Source organism: Marmota marmota, unplaced genomic scaffold (genome assembly GCF_001458135.2).
Source record: "Marmota marmota marmota unplaced genomic scaffold, marMar, whole genome shotgun sequence".
NCBI classification, from domain to species: domain Eukaryota; kingdom Metazoa; phylum Chordata; class Mammalia; order Rodentia; family Sciuridae; genus Marmota; species Marmota marmota.
Window position 1 is genome coordinate 376623 of NW_026000259.1, and position 15414 is coordinate 392036.

General features: G+C 36.9%; 1 pseudogene; it reads left to right on the forward strand.

The window, feature by feature from the left end:
* The first annotated feature begins 1662 nt into the window (after nucleotides 1-1662).
* LOC107160939 lies at nucleotides 1663-2679 on the forward strand (annotated as a pseudogene).
* The last annotated feature ends 12735 nt before the right edge of the window (nucleotides 2680-15414 follow it).

Sequence of the window (15414 nt, forward strand, 5' to 3'; positions counted from 1 at the left end):
CACACACACACACACACACAAATAGCATAGACTATCTAAGAAAAAATTGGAAAATAAAGACATATTAACAGAAAAATAATTTAAACCACTCAAACTTTTACCACCCAATGATAATCACTGTTAATATTTTGGTGTGTGTGTCCTTATAGATTTACATCTTTATATAGGGATGCATATATATGAGCATGGGATCATCCTAGACATACTGTTTTGTAATTTTCTTTTTTCAGTTTATAATACTTTGTAACATCTTTCCATTTTAATAAATGCATAAATTTATACTTCATATACGAGGCCTGCCATATATGGGGCCAATTCCACTTAATGGGCATATCATAATTTATTTTGTCAGTGTACTATTGCTGAACATTATGCAGATTCCAAGTTTTTACCATTATGAATAATGCTTCAGGAAATAGCCTTGTATATCTTTAAGTGTTTGTCCAGTTATTTCCTGACTATAAATACCTAGGAGTCAAAATACAAGGACAAAGAATATGGGCACTGAAAAACTATTAAATGGAAAATACATACATATGTACATACATATATAGGTTGACCAAGATTTAAATCATACAAAAATATACACAATAAAAAATAAATCTCCCTCTTACCCTATACTTTCCAAGTCACTCATTGTTTTATATATAAATTATAGCATAATATACATATGAATTTGCTTTTTTTCTTTGCTTAATATGTCTTGGACAGATTTCCCTGTCAGTATAGATGTCTTATTTTTATTTTATTTTATTTTGCATATTAAAAATGAACAATGAGGGGCTGGGGTTGTGGCTCAATGGTAGAGCGCTTGCCTAACATGCGTGAGGCACTGGGTTCGATCCCTGGCACCACATAAAAATAAAAAACAAATAAAATAAAGGTATTGTGTCCATTTACAACTAAAAAAATGAATAATGAACCTTGAAGACATTATTTTAAGTGAAATAAGCCAGACACAAAAGGACAAATATCATGATTCTTCTTATATGAAATACCTAGTCATTAAAGTCATAGAAATAGAAAGTAGAAGAGTAGTTACCAGAGGTTGGGAGGATAGGAATTGGAGACTTATTGTTTAATGGGTACAGGTTTCAGTTTGGAATGATGAAAAATTTTTGGAGACATATGATGGTGATGGTTGAACAACAATGTGAACATACTTACTGCCACTGACCTATACACTTAAAAAATATTTAAAATGGGGATTTAGGCTATAGTTCATTGGTAGATGAATTTTCTAGTATGTGAGGGATCCTGGGTTCAATTCCCAGGTGTATAGAAAAAGTGGTTAAATGGGGCTGGAAACATGGCTCAATAGTAGAGCACTTGCCTACCATGAACAAAGCCTTGGGTTCACTTCCCAAAACCAAGAAAAATAAATGGTCAAAAGCAGAAGACAAGGACTTAGGCGAGCCACACAATTAATTGTTGAGCTTCCACCATATACTGGAGGACAGTAGAAAACGAGACATGTAAGGCCCCTCTCTGACATGGAGTTTCCATTTGACCTGAAGTTTGTTTGAAATTCCATCAAGTAGGGGGTCCACAGTTTCTCCTAGTATGACTCTGATCTGATGAATAATGGACCTACAGAATTGGCTCCTGTGTGTGGCACTATAGTTCTGAAGCATGATCACTTCCCACAACTACAGAGCTATCATGGCTGCTGCATCTACTTCTACTCCCTGTTCATAGCCATGAATCAACCATGGCGTTTCTACAATGAGTCTATCACCTTCTTCTATAACCAGAGTGGATAGTATGTTGCCACAGAATAGAACACTGTCAGAAAGCTGGTTTGTGTCTTCATCATGTTGGCCAACCTACTCATCATGGTGGTAATCTACATAAATTGCTGCTTCCATTTCCTATTTATTACTTTAATGGTTAATTTGGCTGCTGCAGATTTCTTTGCTTGGTTGGTCTACTTCCATGTAATGTTCAACACAGGTCTTAATACCATTACCACATGGATCCTCCATCAAAGCCTCATTGACACCATCCTGATAGCATCTGTGGCCAACTTACTGGCTATTTCAGTCAACGAACACATTATAGTTTTCTGCATGCAGCTCCATCTACAGATGAGCAACTGGCAGGTTACGGTGTCATTGTAGTCATCTGGTCTATGGACATTGTTATGGGTGCTATACCCAGTGTGCATCTGTGATATCAAAAATTGTTCCAACATGGCACCCCTCTACAATGACTCTTACTTAGTCTTCTGGGCCATTTTCATTTTGGTGATCTTTGTGGTAATGGTGGTTATCTTTGCTTACATCTTTGGGTATGTTCCCCAGAAGACTATGAGAATGTATCAGCACAGTTCTGGACCCTGGCAGAATCAGGACACTATGATGAATCTATTGAAACTGTGGTCATTAAGCTTGGTGCTTTTATCACCTGCTGGACTCCTGCATTGGTCTGGTTACTACTATATGTGTGTTGTCCATAGTGTGATGTTCTGGCCTTTTCCTCCTCCTTGCTGAATTTAACATGAACCCCACCATGTACTCCTACCAAGACAAGGAGATGAGTACCACCTTCAGACAGATCCTCTGCTGCCAGCACAGTGACAACACCAACAGCACCATGGAAGGCTCAGATTTCTCTACTTCCTTCTTCAAACACGCCATCTTGGCTGAAGTTCACAGCAGTGACCACTCTGTGGTTTAGAAAGGAAATTAAGATGCAAAGCCAACTGTCCTTTACAGAGAGATGGACTGCCTTCGCCCAGGCAATTGCCAGGGCAAAGTGGGAAGTGAGAGAGGAGAGAAAGAAATTCTTGTACTTCAACACTAACTAATGGCAGTATTTGTTCCTAGACCCCAAGAGACTTGATATTTATTGAAAATTAGCTGATGTGACAACTTTCTTCCTGATCCTCATTCCTTTGAAAGTAGAAAGTGTAGTTCTTGTGATGGAATTGAGGAATGGACTCTGGAATGTCCATTTAAATTACACTAACTAGACTTGAAAAGATTTTCTGTGGTTTGTTGCAAGTCAGAATAAATTCTGACGAATTAAAGCCACAACTTCATTTACATACAGGCTTCTCTTTTTCTTTTTTAAGGATGCATTTCATTTTTTTTCTCTTCTTTTTTTTTGTTGGTTGTTCAAAACATTACAAAGCTCTTGACATATCATATTTCATACATTTGATTCAAGTGGGTTTTGAACTCCCAATTTTACCCCAAATACAGATTGCAGAATCACGTCGGTTACACATCCACATTTTTACATAATGCCCTATTAGTAACTGTTGTATTCTGCTACCTTTCCTATCCTCTACTATCTCCCCTCCCCTCCCCTCCCATCTTCTCTCTCTACCCCATCTACTGTAATTCATTTCTCTCCTTATTTATTTTCCCATTCCCCTCACAACCTCTTATATGTAATTTTGTATAACCATGCAGGTCTCCCTCCATTACCATGCAATTTCCCTTTTCTCTCCCTTTCCCTCCCACCTCATGTATCTGTTTAATGTTAATCTTTTCTTCCTGCTCTTCCTCCCTGCTTTGTTCTTAGTTGCTCTCATTATATCAAAGAAGACATTTGGTATTTGTTTTTTAGGGATTGGCTAGCTTCACTAAGCATAATCTGCTCTAGTGTCATCCATTTCCCTGCAAATTCCATGATTTTGTCATTTTTTAGTGCTGTATAATACTCCACTGTGTATAAATGCCACATTTTTTTTTTATCCATTCATCTATTGAAGGGCATCTGGGTTGGTTCCACAGTCTAGCAATTGTGAATTGTGCTGCTATGAACATCGATGTATCAGTATCCCTGTAGTACGCTCTTTTAAGGTCTTTAGGGAATAGTCCGAGAAGGGCAATAGCTGGGTCAAATGGTGGTTCCATTCCCAGCTTTCCCAGGAATCTCCATACTGCTTTCCAAATTGGCCGCACCAGTTTGCAGTCCCACCAGCAATGTACAAGAGTACCCTTTTCCCCACATCCTCTCCAGCACTTGTTGTTGTTTGACTTCATAATGGCTGCCAATCTTACTGGAGTGAGATGGTATCTTAGGGTGGTTTTGATTTGCATTTCTCTGACTGCTAGAGATGGTGAGCATTTTTTCATGTACTTGTTGATTGATTGTATGTCCTCCTCTGAGAAGTGTCTGTTCAGGTCCTTGGCCCATTTGTTGATTGGGTTATTTGTTTTCTTATTGTTTAATTTTTTGAGTTCTTTGTATACTCTGGATATTAGGGCTCTATCTGAAGTGTGAGGAGTAAAAATTTGTTCCCATGATGTAGGCTCCCTATTTACCTCTTTTATTGTTTCTCTTGCTGAGAGAAAACTTTTCAGTTTAAGTAAGTCCCATTTGTTGATTTTTGTTATCAACTTTTGTGCTATGGGTGTCCTATTAAGGAATTTGGAGCCCGACCCTACAATATGTAGATCGGAGCCAACTTTTTCTTCTATCAGACGCAGAGTCTCTGATTTGATATCTAGGTCCTTGATCCACTTTGAGTTAACTTTTGTGCATGGTGAGTGGAGGGGATTCAGTTTCATTTTGTTGCATATAAACATGTTTATGTCTACCAGTATGTTTATGACGGATAAGAATAGTCTGTTAAACTACCATAATTTCATTTTCCCCTTATGTAGGAAAACTGTAAAATAAAATTAGTTTTTGTTTAAAAAGTATGCATGAAATGCATGTATGCATATGTTTTGCTTAAAAAGATAAAAGAATTTTAATTTTAAATCTTCTAGGAAATCAAATATCCTAATTGTCAAAACAAGTATATGGCTATGAAAGAAACAATGTTCTAATCACAACATTATATTTTTATTAAAGTGTTGTGACAAAACAAATAGGGAATATAAGTTTATTATTGAAATAATATGTACTCTAAAAAGTCATAGAAGATGAAGCACAGTAATTTTGTGCCTGCACATTTACAATATCCAAGAACATTGTTTTTTAAATTTTTTTTTGTTGTAGATAAACACAATACCTTTTTTTCATTTGTTTATTTTCATGTGGTACCGGGGATCAAACCCAGTGCCTCACACATGCTAGGCAAGTGCTCTAACACTGAGCCACAACCATGGCCCCTCCAAGTACATTCTTATTGCCTGTTCATCGAAGGAAATTTTTTAAAGAATATTTTTAGGTGTAGATGCACACGATACCTTTGTTTTATTTATTTATTTTTATGAGATGCTGAGAATTGAACCAGTGTCTCATACATACAAGTCAAGTGCTCTACCACTGTGCTACAACCCCAGCTTCAGAGAAGATTTTTAATGGTCTGTTTTTCTGGGTTATAAAATAATATTTGTTGTAGAAAACTTGAAAATTGCAAAAATATGTAAAAAAGAAAAAAATTATCATTAATATCACAAGCCAGAAGTAACCATCTTTAACATTTCCCTCATGTATACCTATATGTATATTACATACATTTTACAAAATTGGGATCAGATTGTAAACAGTTTTAAAACTTGCTTTTTTAGGTTGCAGAATTGCCAGATTTTCCTATGCATTAAAAATTTTACCCCCCAAAAAATATTTTAGTGGCCATGTAATATTCCATTTAATGGATGCAACTCAGTTCATTTAACCAACCCCATATTGTTGACTATTTAGGTTATTTCTCATTTTCACTATTATAAAGTGGCAAAAAAATGTGTACATAAACCTTTGACTATATTCATCATTTACATGGGATCTATTCCCATGAAGAAATTTTTAAAATATAAAATGTCTTCTGGTGCATTTACTTTCTATATAAAAAAGGATTTCCTGCTTTTGTACTGCATGGGATAGCAATTGTGAGTAAAACCAGTTAATTTACCTTCTTACAAAAGAAATGCAGAGGTTACATTAGTTGAGAGTGATTTATTTATTTATTTATGGTATTGGTGATTGAACCCAGCAGCAATCAACCACTGAGCTACTTCCCCAGCTCTTTTTATGTTTTATTTTGAGACAGGGTCTTGCTAAGTTGTTTAGGCCCTTGCTAAGTTGCTGAGACTGGCCTTGAACATGTGATCCTCCCTCCTCAAACTCCCAAGTGGCTGAGATTACAAGCATGCACCACCATGCCCAGTTCGAGTGAGCTTTTTAAAAAATATTTATTTATTTATTTATTTTTGCATTACAATTCTTAATATACCATTATATCATAATTTATCATATCTCTGATTATATTAGAGTGAGCTTTTAGTATTACAAAATGGATTAGAAACAGTCAAGGATCACAATAATCAAGATACCCCAATATACCTATCAATTCCAAATTTTGTTTGCAGACTAGTTTTCTCTCTCCTGGTGACCACAATTGTAATGAGAATTGAAGAAAATACAAAGAAATCCAAAGTGCCAGGTGAATAAAGGATTGGTGGTTAAGTAGCTTGGGCCCTTCTGTCTATAGCAAAGAGATTAGGTGTGTCTATATGTGCCTGGCCATCCTAGGTGATACCTGTTTAATACAGTGTCAAGGTTAAGTAGTGATTTGCATCAGTTTATTACAACATGGAAACAGGAAGTAACAGAGTATGGAAGCAGGTACAAGGAGGTCAGGAGGACATCTAAGAGAAAGAAGAATGGCGTCTAAGAAGGAGGAAGTCAATACACAGACAGCATTTGAGAGGGCAGACTTGTGAAAGAAATATGGAAAGTGAAGAGAATATGGAGAACCAGCTAGCGGAAAGGTGTTTGCACATTATACAAAATGCAAAACATCTTAAATTGGAAGTGAAGAAATGAACTTGGACTTTTACTGATGTGCCAATTTTTATTGAGGAGATATGGACTATTTGAGATTAAAAGCAGTATGCAATTCAGTTAATAGCCATTGTATTTTCCGTTTTTTCTTTTTTTCCTGGTCCTTTTTAGTTACACGTGGCAGTCGATTCTATTTTGACATAATTATATAAGCTTGGAATATCTCTTGTACTAATTCAGACCCCAGGACCTCTCCTTCCCCTTCCCTCTTCCTACCCCTGCTCTCATCCCTCTATTGATCTTTCTGCCATTTACCCATAGTTATGTTTGAAAATTAATTTCTGGATATACATGATGGTGAGATTAACTGTGGTATATTCATATATGCACATACAAAGTACATAGGAAAGTTATGTCGAATAGGTGGCCAAGTCACTGGGTCTGGCAACTACAGTCATGGGAAGCAGAGAAAGAAAAGTCTAGATAAATAGGGACAGAGCCAGCAGTTTGATTGTGGTGGTAGTGGGATAAAACACTTTGTCTCTGAGGCTCAAACACATGCTGCCCCGTAAGAGTCCACTCCCCAGATACCCAGGTGATTGTTAGTTTCAAGAATCAGCTTGGCTATGCTATGGTGCCCAGCTGTTTGTTAATGGTTAGTCTAGATATTGCTATGAAAGTTTTCTGTAGATGTGATTAATATTTAAAATCAGCTGTCTTTAAGTAAAGGAAATTACCCTCAGTAATGTACATGGGCCTGATCCATTATTCATTAGAAGACCTTAAGAACAAAAATTGAGGTTTCTTAGAAAGAAGGAAATCTGCCCAAGACTCTAATAGTGAAATTCTACCTGAGTTTCTAGTCCACCCTCTGGATTTTGGATTTGCCAGCTTCCACAGTCACGTAAGCCAATTCCTGGATCTCTCTTTGTTCTAGTTTCGCTTATTTTTTAATAATATTTTTAGTTGTAGATGGACACAATACCATTATTTTATTTTTATTTTTTTACCTTTATTTGTTTTTATGTGTTTGCTGAGGATCGAACCCAGGGCCTCGCGCTTGCTAGGCGAGCGTGCTACCACTGAGCCACAACGCCAGCCCAAGCAACTGTTTTTTTTTTTTTTTCCTATTATTTTTTTTTAGTTGTAGATGGACACAATACCTTTATTTTGTTTATTTATTTTTTATTTTTATGTGGTGCCAGGGATCGAACCCAGTGTCTCACACATGCTAGGCAAGCGCTCTGCCACTGAGCCACAGCCCCGGCCCCCTTTATTTTTTTAACATGGTGCTGAAGATCAAACCCAGTGCCTCACACATGCTAGGCAAGTGCTCTACCACTGAGCTACATACAGTTCAGTCCTTCTCTTAATTTTTATTTGTTCTTTTTAGATATACATGATGGTAGAGTGTATTTTGACATATTATACAAACAGAGTATAATGTATTCTAATTAAAATCCCATTCTTGTAATTATACATGATGTGGAGTTTCACTGGTCATGTATTCATATATGAACATAGGAAGGTTTCTGATTCATTCTATTGTCTTTTCTATTCCCATTCCTCCTCCCTTCCCTTCATCCCCCTTCATCTAATCCAATGAACTTCTATTCTTCTCTCACCACCTCTTATTGTGTGTTAGCATCTGCATTCAGCCTTTTTCCAGGGGTGATTATCTTATTTCACTTAGCAGGATAGTCTCCAGTTCCATCCATTTAACCAGCAAATGCCATAATTTCATTCTTCTTTCTGGCTGAGTAATATCCCATTGTGTATCATACTACATTTTCTTTATCTATTCATCTGTTAAAGGGCACTTAGGTGGTTCCATAGCTTATCTATTGTGAATTGAGCTGCTATAAATAATGATGTGGCTGTGTCACTATAGGATGCTGGTTTTATATGCATTGGGTATATGCTAAGGAGTGGGAAAAGTGTGTCAAATGGTGGTTTCAATCCAAGTTTACTCAAGAATCTCCATACTGCTTTCCAGAGTAGTTGCACCAATTTGCAGTCCACCAGCAATGTATGAGTGAACCTTTTTCCTCCACATCCTTTACAACATTTATTGTTACTTTTATTCTTGATAATTGCCATTCTGACTGAGATGAAATCTCAGTGTAGTTTTAACTGGCATTTCTGTAATTGCTAGAGATATTGAACATTTTTTTATATAATTTTGGCCATTTGTATTTCTTCTTCTGTGAGGCACCTCTTCAGTATTTTGCCCATTTATTGATTGGGTTTAAATCTCTTAATTTATATATTTCCTATTGGTTCTGTTTCTGTGGAGAACTCTGACAGATATATATCCCATGGCCTGTTCCCTTTGGCAGTGACCACTTATTGTGGTTATAGGAAAATGAGCATGACCCTTTCCCTGCCACCTGTTTCATATCTGTGTGTACCCTGGGGCAGGCTCTTGAGCCTCTCTGGACCTTAGTTCTTCTTATGTCAAATGGGTATATTTGATCCCTACCATACTTGCTGGTATTCAGAATAGCTTCCATCTGGAATGGCATAGGTCCCAATCAATCAGAATGCATGCTGGTCAAAAACCAACTGATCACCCTCACAGTTGAAGAATCAGCAGCTCATTGTGAGACTCTCTTGTGTGTGAGCACTTGTTTCATATTCTTACTCCAAAGCTGTGCTTCTCAATAACTTGTAGGAATATGTGTTTTTAACAAGTTCTCCAGAGATTCTGATTATCAAAGAAAACTGGGAAAGACAGAAATCATGCCCAGGAACTAATAGGCATGGTGGGTTCTTACTATATTTTAGCCATAACTTCTTCCCATCAAGATCCCTCAGAAAAGGTGTTAGTTAATGAGTCATGCCATCCCTGGAACAAGAACAAACAACTGATGGGATACTCAGATTCAGAGAAAATATGCAAAGGTTTCTAGTCACACTGTATTGTATGAACTGCAGTTGATGGGGCTGGGGCATTTTTCCCATAATGAAGAGAATAAATAGAGTGATATTATATTGGCCAGGTGGCCTCTGAAGTTCCATTCTAGTTCAGAAACCTGGGTTCAATCTGACTTTCTCAGAAAGTAGCTATGCAATTATGCATAAAACATCAACCTCTCTAAACTCCCATTTGTTTATGTGTAAAAGAGACAATAATATTTGCTCAATTTCTCTCCCTGTATGTTTTGATAATCAAATGGAATGAGATACCAAAAAGGTCACTGAGATCAGCTAGTCCAACTCCCTCATTTTAGAGATGGGGAGACTAAGGCCCCAAGAGAAAAAAGAAAATGCTCAAGGTCTCCGAACTACCATTACTATGGTCTCTCAATGATTACTACATAGAATAAGGACAACTTTGAAGTCAGTCAAACCTGGGTTTCAATTCCTGTCCTTGTACTTACTCTGTGATCTTAAACAAGTAACTTTATCTCTCTGTCCCTCAGTTTCTTTTTTTCAAAATGGTATAAGAATAGTAGCTACCCCATAGGGTTGTGCTGAGTGGTGAGTGGCATGGCACACAGGAATGGCTCAACGTGGCCTGGCCGTGCTTTGCTTTTTTTTCTCTAATCCTACTGTCACCTCAAGACTATCTCCAGATCTCACAGAGTCCCTGCATCTTCTTGACAACATGGCAAGTGTTACAGAGGGATTGCATCATGGGGGAGGAGGCTGTGTCTTTCTGCAGATAGATCACCATTTTCCTCCAAAGAGTAGATCTATGCTCACGTATTCAAGTAGGTGCTAAGGTCCATTGCTCCAAGAAAATCTACTGAGTCCAAATGAATTGCCAGTCCCCCCAAATAATTGGATTAGTGATACTTGGGATGCCTGTGAGTTTTTCTGGGCCCACTGCCATTAAAAATCTGTTTTCCAAAGAACATATAATACATCTCTTCTCAGCCTGGTCTTAGTTCAAACTTTCATGTTAAATGGGGAAACAGTCCTTCCTTCCTCTAACTAGACAATTTTAGCGTGGGCATTACATAGGAAATCAGGTGCTGAATGTGGATCACAGAGGTTAAAAACCCAAGTACTACCTCCAGAATCACATGATAATGATTCTGGTTGAAGGTCCATTTGGCCAGGATATATGTGAAAAAATCCTGCTATAATAACTTGCTCAGAAAACAATTTTTATGCCCTTTAACTCTCTGCTAGGAATTAACCCTAATAGAGTAATTTTAAATTAATTATTTAATTAACTGTGGTGCCGAGTATTGAACCAAGGGCCTTGTGCATGTGAAGCAAGCACTCTACCAACTGAGCTATATCCCCAGCACCAAAATTTATTTGTTTGAAAATATTTATTGGGAATTTGGATACATAGGTGATAAGAACTTTGGGGGGAAAAATAAAATAAAGCAGATTCTTTACATGGAGGCATTTCCAAATTGTAGCTTTTGCATAATTACATTAATTTTCTTACATTCAGGTATCAAATACATTTTGGTATATTAATTGGGAAGAATTTATACATTCATTAAAACAATAAATGCAAAGACTATGGAACAACAAATATCAGTGTTTATGAAATAATATTAAGGAAAAAAGTGGCATCCAGCTGTGTATACACTACAATTACAATTATGTAAAAAGTGTCTGTATATATGAATAAAAATTGAAAGGGGGTCTAGAGAAAAAAAATCAGGATGTGGGATTATGGGTAGATCTAATTCCTTATAAAATATTTTTTAATTCTATGTTAATTAGACATTATTTAAATGGAAAGTCAAAAATATTCCCAACTAGGGTAACAGGAATAAAAGATGAGAAGCACAATGGTTGCCTGAATGCTGAGTTAAAGAGCTGTGTAAGGAAAATGTTTCTCTATGCCACTTATTTGAAAACTAACTTCCATTTGTGTTTGGGGGAATAGGTATTGGTAACCCACAATGATACATCTTAGAATTTTTTAGGGCAGGGACAGTACCAGGGATTGAACTAAGGGGCACTCAACCACTGAGCCACATCCCCAGAACAACTTTGTATTTTATTAGAGACAGGGTCTCACCAAATTGCTTAGCTGTTGCTGAGGCTGGCTTTTTGAATTCACGATCCTCCAATCTCTGCCTCCGGAGCCGCTGGGATTACAGGCATGTGCCACCACAGTTGACTAATCTTAGAATTTTTCTAAGAACCAACTGAAGCTTAAGGCCATGTATATTGTATGCTGTACAACTTTAAGAGGATGTCTTTTACATTGTGGCCCATATAATGGTGTTTCCTGGGGTTGTAGAGTACACAATTAAAAAATATAATATATTGCAGCCCTGCCAAGACCTAGTATTACTAGCCATGACTGGCTTGGGGCATGCCTTGTTCATCTAGCATATCCCTGATTGTAAAAGCTACATTGAGATATAATTCAAGTACCATAAAACCACCCATTTAAAGTGTACAATTCAATGGTTTTACTACATGTACAGAATGGACAACCATCAGGATAATTAATTTTAGACCTTGTTATAACCCCATGAAGAAATCTTGTATCCTTTAACTATCACCCTAAGTCCCCACCCCCTCCAATCCTAGGCCATTATCATTATAATTTCTGCCTCTATAGATTTGCCTTTACTGAACATTTCATGTAAGTGGAACCATAGCAATAGCTATTCTTTTGTTACTGGCTTCTTTCACTTGTCATAATATACTCATATGGGCTGGGAATTGTAGCTCAGTGGTAGAGTGCTTGCTTTGCACATGTGAGGCCCTGGGTTCAATCCTCAGCACCACATAAAAAATAAACAAATAAAAATAATGTACTGATATATTCTACAACATAGATGGGACCTTGAAAACATAATGCAAGTTTTTGAGTGGACATGGGCTTTCATTTTTCTTGGGTGTATACATAGAAGTGTAATTGTTGGGTTAAATAGTAATTTTAGGTTTTAATTTAAAAAAAAAATTTAGGTGTAGTTGGACATAATACCTTTATTTTATTTATTTATTTTTATGTGGCACTGAGGATTGAATTTAGCACCTTGCATGTGCTAAGTGAGCATTCTGCCACTGAGCTATAACCCCAGGCCTTAGGTTTCAATTTTTGAAGGACTACCAGACTGTTTTGCAAAGTGGCTGTACTAGTTTATTTTTCCACCATAAATATACGAGGGTTTGATTTCTCCACATCCTTAATAACACTTGTAAAAACACGTTGTGATTTGTATTTGTATTTCCCAGTGACTAATATTAAACATCTTTTCATGTACCTGTAGACCATATATAAATCTTCTTTAGAGAAATATCTATGCAAATATTTTGTTCCCTTTTCAGTTGGGTTATTTATCTTTTATCATTAAATTGTAAGTGTCCTCTATATATTTTAGATACAAGTCTTTCATCAGATATATGGTTTGTATACAGCTTACCTCACTCCTTGGATTTTATTTTCACTTTCTTAATAGCTTCCTGTGAAGCATAAAACTATCTTCATTTTGATGAAGTCCAATATATCCATTATTTTTCTTTTGATCTGTATGCTTTCAGTTTCATGTCTAAGAAACTATGTTTTCTTCTAATATTTTATAAGATTAGTGCTTACATTTAGGTCTTTTTGCATTTTGAGTTAATAGTTGTATATAGTATGAGACAGGTGTCCAACTCCATTTGATTGTATGTAGATATCCAGCTGTTCTTGCACTTTTTTGGGGGGGTACTAGGGATTAAACTCGGGGCTCTTGACCACTGAGTCATATCCCCAGCCCTATTTTGTATTTTATTTAGAGACAGTATGAGTTGCTTAGCACCTCGCTGTTGCTGAGACTGGCTTTGAACTTGTGATCCTTCTGCCTCAGCCTCCTGAGCCACTGAGATTGCAGGCATGCATCACTGCTCCTGGCTGTTCCTGCACTTTCTGTTGAAGAGACTATTCTTTCTCAACTGAATTGTTTCACACCCTTGTCAAAAATCACTGGACTATAAATATGAGAGTTCATTTCTTTACATTCAATTTTATTCCATCAATTTATATCTATCATTATACTGCTACAACAGTGTCCTGATTATTTGTAACTTTGAAATCGGAAAAAAACAAGCTCTTCAATTTTGTTCTTCTTAATCAGACTACTTGGCTTATTCTAGATCCCTTGAGTTTCCATATGAATTTAAGAATTCTTTTGTCAACTTCTGCAAATAAACAAGCTGGAATTTTGGTAGGATTTCTATTGAATCTGTTACTTTGGAGGGTATTTTCATATAAACTGCTGGGAGCCATTAGCCAAGTAGGTATGACAATTTCCTTGCCAGCGTACCCCATGTTGCTGACATTTTGCAGTGACATTGAATGTAGTTGACCTTGCTCAAGGACCAGGGCGGATTAGGGTGTTCCTGGTTTAACATAATCGTGTTTAGGGCGTTCCCAGTTTAGGTTCCAGGTTTAAGGTTTAAGATTATTCCTGCTGGGAATAGGGCGTATCCTGCTGCCTAAGTTCCCCTTGAGTTCTCACGGGATTCAGACAGTATATCTTGGGAGACAGAAGCCCAGTGGAGGTGAATTTGGGAGAGAACGTGGATTTGGGCGGAGAACGTGGATTTCCCCAGAACGTGATTGTAGACGGCTAGTGTGAGTTCGGGAATAAAGAGTTGCTGTTTGAATCTACAAGCTGTGTGGTGGCTCGTGATTGTGTGCCCAGCCAGACTGCGGCAATAAACATTAGTAAGTTTTCTTTGGAGGTTACTTTGGAGGGTATTACCATATAAACATTAGTAAATTTTCTCACCCATGAGCATGGAATGACTTCCCATTAATTCAGGTGTTCTTTAATTTCTTTCAACAATGTTTTGTAGTTTTCAATGTGTAAGTCTTAAACTTTTTTGGAGGGGTACTGGGGATTGAACTCAGGAGCACTCAACCACTGAGCCACATCCCCAGACCTATTTTGTATTTTATTTAGAGATAGGCTCTCACTGAGTTGCTTAGCGCCTCGCTGTTGCTGAGGCTGGCTTGACCTTGCGATCCTCCTGCCTCAGCCTCCCAAGCTTCTTGGATTATAGGTATGTGCCACTATGCCTGACTAAGCCTTAAACTTTTAATTGGACATTTGAAGTTTCAGAATACAGTAATGGTAAGGTACAATAGAGCACCTTATCAGATCAACACAATGCATGTTGAGATGACAAGTTGATTATTCTGTGAAGACCTAAGTGTTATCCTAAGGTCAAACACAATATTTTTTACTACATTGTGGCTGTGGGACCTTGGAAAGTTACTTAATCCATTGGAGCCTTAGTCTCCTCATTTTCAAAAAGAATACTTTATTGCCTCATAGGGTTGTTGAGAAATTTTAATATGAAAATGCATCCAAAACACCTAGTGGAGTTCTGGCTCATGCTAAAACAACAAAAATATTGATTTCCATTCCCATTCATTACCCTCAGAAGTTGTTGTTTGATAACCATTTTGGACAGTTCAAGATTAAAAAAAAACCCTTTCATTTCTATTCTAACTTTTTTGAGGACACAATACATATACATGCAGTTTCTCTCATACTGTATATATCATTTCAGTTTTACGAATACTGAAAAATATTTAAAGATCTATATGTTGTAAATGGGAAAATATCCTATGTTTGTAGAAATGATGATTTAATATTATTAAGATGACAATGATCTCACAGATTCAATGCAGTCCTCATCAGAGTACAACTTGTTTCTTTGTACAATTTGCCAAGATGATGTTAAAATTCATAGGGAGACTCAAGGGACCCATAATAACCAAAATAATCTCAATAAGGATGAGCAAAC